The sequence below is a fragment of the Cibotium barometz genome, chromosome 28 (assembly GCF_041138505.1).
Source record: "Cibotium barometz isolate CiBa-2024 chromosome 28, ASM4113850v1, whole genome shotgun sequence".
NCBI lineage: Eukaryota > Viridiplantae > Streptophyta > Polypodiopsida > Cyatheales > Cibotiaceae > Cibotium > Cibotium barometz.
The window spans coordinates 8,951,646-8,956,353 of record NC_141073.1 but is presented as its reverse complement, the minus strand read 5'-3'; positions in this window follow the sequence as shown (position 1 = coordinate 8,956,353).

Below are 4,708 nucleotides of genomic sequence, written 5' to 3'. Positions count from 1 at the left end.
TCCTAGCATCCCTTTTCCGCTAAGCCATAGCTCAAAGTGCTCACAAGGGAGTTTTGAGCCTACTTGTTACTCACACTCTTGATTATCGTGTGGCCTAAGGTGAGTGCAAGCTTGGGGCTTAGCAGACTCTCATCTTTCTCTTACTTGTGGATGCAATGCTCTTATTTGCATTCTCTATGAGGTTTAGTCTCGTGTCTCACAAAAAGCAAGCCTTGAGAGGGGTATAAATAATCAACACTCACTCGTTGTTGTATAGGGCCAAGGGATTGAGGGAGAATAAGCAAAGACTAGGTTGAGGGGTTGAATCAAAAGTTAAAGGAGATGCAATACCACTCTATGAGGTTTAGTCTCGTGTCTCACAAGAAGCAAGCCTTGAGAGGGGTATAAATAATCAACACTCACTCGTTGTTGTATAGGGCCAAGGGATTGAGGGAGAACAAGCAAAGACTAGGTTGAGGGGTTGAATCAAAAGTTAAAGGAGATGCAATACCACTCTATATCTCATGTCTCACAAGAAGCAAGCCTTGAGAGGGGTATAAATAATCAACACTCACTCGTTGTTGTATAGGGCCAAGGGATTGAGGGAGAATAAGCAAAGACTAGGTTGAGGGGTTGAATCAAAAGTTAAAGGAGATGCAATACCATTGAGAAAGCATTCCCTCCATGCTATCCTTACCTCACCCACTCTACTCCCTACTCTTGTTCAAGCACAAGCAACAAAATGCAAGTAATAATGAGACAAGCACACATGGGAGAAGGAAAGCTCATGAGCTCACCACACACATATACACACACACTCACTACTACAAGCAAGCTATCAACTTGAAATAGAGAGAGAGAGAGAGAGAGAGTTGATAAAGAAAGCATGAAGTCTTTTACCATTAGCACATTGTGAATACAAAGAGGGGAGTCTCTTTTGGAAGTGCTCACACCATAGCCAAACCTCTACTCCAAAGATTATGTCTCCACTCATTCAAATTGTCTTTTATATCTAGACCCCAAAAATGGATATTGACCGACCATTTCCTAAGTTGGGCACCTTTTCCAAAGAGAATTTCTTCTAGGCTTTTCCTGATTCCAAGAGGAAGTAAATTAAACTCTCAAGGAGCCCAAAAATAATTACAAGGGCCAATAATATATAAACATGGGTTTTGATATAAAGATAGTGTTTTTTTTTTTGGTTGCAAAATGGGGTATTGAGGTTAATACTCCCCCGATTCTCATATCCTCATGCGCTGTACGGTTGGCGGCATTAACAAGGGTTGAAAATGTGGGGGGAGGGACCAATATTAATTGTAAGGCTCCAATGACCGACTAAATTGCTTTTGAATTTATACCCTAGTAAGTGCCTAGGGATCTACATGGATGCTAGCAGGGGTGGCATTTGTCTCCAGAATTACGTGGTTATATCAAAACACCTGCCTTCATGGCATGTGTGTGCTTCATGAAGCATTTGCAATGCAGCAAGTCAATCAACGTTATCTGCTCTGCAAAAAGATATTATCGATTGCTGTCTTCATTGCACAGAATGGAAGTATTTGCCCTTTATCAACATCGGGTAGATATGCTTGTGATTGTTGCCCAATGGGATCATTTTAGTGGTGGGCTGGGAGGTGAGTATGGCGACTGCATAGAGTCCTTGAGCTTCAAATCTTCAATTTCAACCTGCACCTTTGTCAGTTCTACTTTGATTTGGCCTAGCTCTTACTCTAGTTGACCATTATCTTAGCCAATTGGAGTAAAGTTGCCTTTGTTGAGAATCATGGATCAAGCTCTCCTAAAATGACAAGACATCTATCTAATAATTAACTAATCTTATGCTAATTACAATACTAATCTCATGTGGATAAAAATAAAAAAAACTCATAATGAGTATGTGCTAAATAAGATGCACTTAAGTAAATTAGACATCAAGATGAATTAGCTTGGATACAGAAAGAGACTTGAGTGTAAATGATATGTTCATTGCTTGAAATGGCCCCTTTTATATAAGGAGAGTACATGTTAGCTTTTCTTGCTCATGTGGGATAACTTTGACTAGGTGACTTGGCACTCTAGCATCACTCATTTCAACACCCAATTACGGATCAATCTCTCCTTATGACAAGATATCTATCTAATTATTAAGTAATCCTATACTAATGACAACATAATCTAAGGTGGATAGAAATGGAGAAAACTCATAATGAGTAAGATGCACTTAAGTACAATTAGACACCAAGATGAATTAGCTTGGATACATAAAGAGACTTAAGATAAGTGCAAGTGATATGTTCATTACTTGACATGGCCCCGTTTTATATGAGGAGAGGAAATGTTGGCTTTGCTTGCTCGTGTGGGATAACTTTGACTAGGTGACTTAGCACTTTAGCATCACTCATTTCAACACCCCCCCTTGATGCTAGATTAGGTACAATTTTTAGACCCATGATGCTAGATTAGGTACAAATTTTAGACCCCTTGATGCTAGATTAGGTATAATTTTTAGACTTTCACTCTTCCTCTATTGACTCACTCCCTTTTATGCACTTTGGCACCACTTTCTCAACACCCCGCCTTAGTGCCAAATCTTTAGGCTACTCAAGGTGGTTGATGTCGGTTATAAAATGATTTTATCTTTTTACTTTCTACATTCCCTTGTGTGCTATGAGAAACTTTGGCCCAAGTGGTGTACTATAGTCATTTACCACCACTGTTATGCAGAATATGAGACGATGGTGATAAAGCTATTTTACAGCCCTCCACCTATGAGTTGGTGAGAAGATGTTGCTTACTTTTCTCTCTGTAATTTGATATGCTTCTGGCTAGACTCACTTCTTCTTGTTTTCTTGCCTTGGCCTTCTTTCCAACAGGCTTCTTGCTGCCACACTCTATTAGTGAAAATGACTAGGTTGCTTTCAAAGTTTCTCTTGATATCCCTAATGAGAAACATAACCATAATGCAAGAGGCCTTATTATGGTGCTTCATAATGATCAAGAAGCACCATGGTGAAGCATTATGGAACACTTAAGCTAGAAAGATTAAGAAATGGATTAACATAAACATAGGTGTGATAAGTGTAATCATGCACACATTGTATTAAACTGAGTTGCCTCTTAAATAGGCATCAAAGGTACATTGACTCTCTGAAGAAACTTGTGGTCATGAAAGTAGAGAGCATCTCTTAAACCTCCTCCATGAAGCCTAGAATCTCTCCACCTCTCCATAACTCATGGGATTTGACTTTTAACTCAACTACTGGTGCTTTTACATGGATAAAATCGTAATGAACCTTAGTCCCTTGTTCCCTAATGCCATAAAGGATATTTTGGTATATTTAATCCAATGCCTCCCCCACCCCCCCCTCAACAAAATATCTATGACTAAATTTGATTATTGACAATGCGAGTCCTAGTTGCTATTTACAATGATAGGTATGATGACCATGTTGGTGCCCATAGGTCTTACTCTAGTTAGGTATACAATGCCATTTTATGATGCCAGATGCTGGATCCTAGTTATGTTTACAACTAGTTTAGGATATGGGGATGACTGTGGAAAGGGTAAGTTCTCTTTTAGAAAGCCCAACTATCTTGAAGAAAGTTGGCCTCATGTGAGGCTCTTGCTTCTTCCTTTGCTTCATCTCCACTTGAGTATGCTTCCTCTGCAAGTAAGGCTTTTTGAGCCTTTTTCTTGAAAAAACAATCTTTCTCTTCATGGTTAGTTTTCGTATAGAAGTTATAAGAATTCTTAGGAAACTCCTTTCTATGAAAAGATCCTTTGAAAGATGTCTTTGATCCATGTTTCTTGTAGCCTCCTTGGTTAAAGTAAGCACCCTCATTGTAAATGTTCCCTTGCCTTTGCTTGATCTTCTTCTCTTCTTCAAGTAGATAAGCCTCTACATCTAATAGTGAAGGAGAAGGGAGGTTGGTAAGTGTGGTAACAATGTTACCATACTAATCTTGTGGTAGACTCTTTTGAAGCATTGCAGTAACTTCATCATCTTCAATGTGTTTGTTGATTCCTGTAAGTTGGGTTAGAATGCTCTTCATATAGTTTAGATGTGTGGGAAGAGAATCCCCCACATTCATTTTTAATTTAAAGAACTTTATAAGAAGAGATATTTTGGAGTTCAGCGGCTTGTGCTTCAAAAAGTATATCAAGTGTCTCCCAAGCTTCATTTGAGGTTTTTTTCCCATCGATATGGAGGTGATATGGTGGATGAGATTACCACTTAATCCTAAGGCTATAATGGCAAGTGTTTTTTCATCTTTGGTTAGCCATGTAGCCTCTGTATCCCTTGTGCTTGGTTTCTTATCTTTACCATTTGCAACATTCAACAAACCTTTCTTCATTAAAGTAAATTTACCTTTAGTTTACCAAGTGTAGAAATTTCACCCTTCAAAATTATGTGTCTTCACTAAATAAGCCATTATAGGGAAGGCCTTACCTTTGGGATGAGTACCCAAAAAGCAATGTCTAGTCCCTTTACAAATATTAATGGTGGCATGACAATCTAGAATTCACCCTCCATACACATGCATGTTGTTTCTCAAAAAATCACTTAGACCCATAGATCTTGCATAAGCATAGTAGTGGCTTATTTTTGTTCTTTTTAATGTAGTTTCTATTAGATGATTCGCTTGAGCTTGGAATAATGAAGGTACAAAAGAAGAGTGAACATGAGCTTCCACTACTAAAATAAGCAATGAACTTCTAATGAGCAAT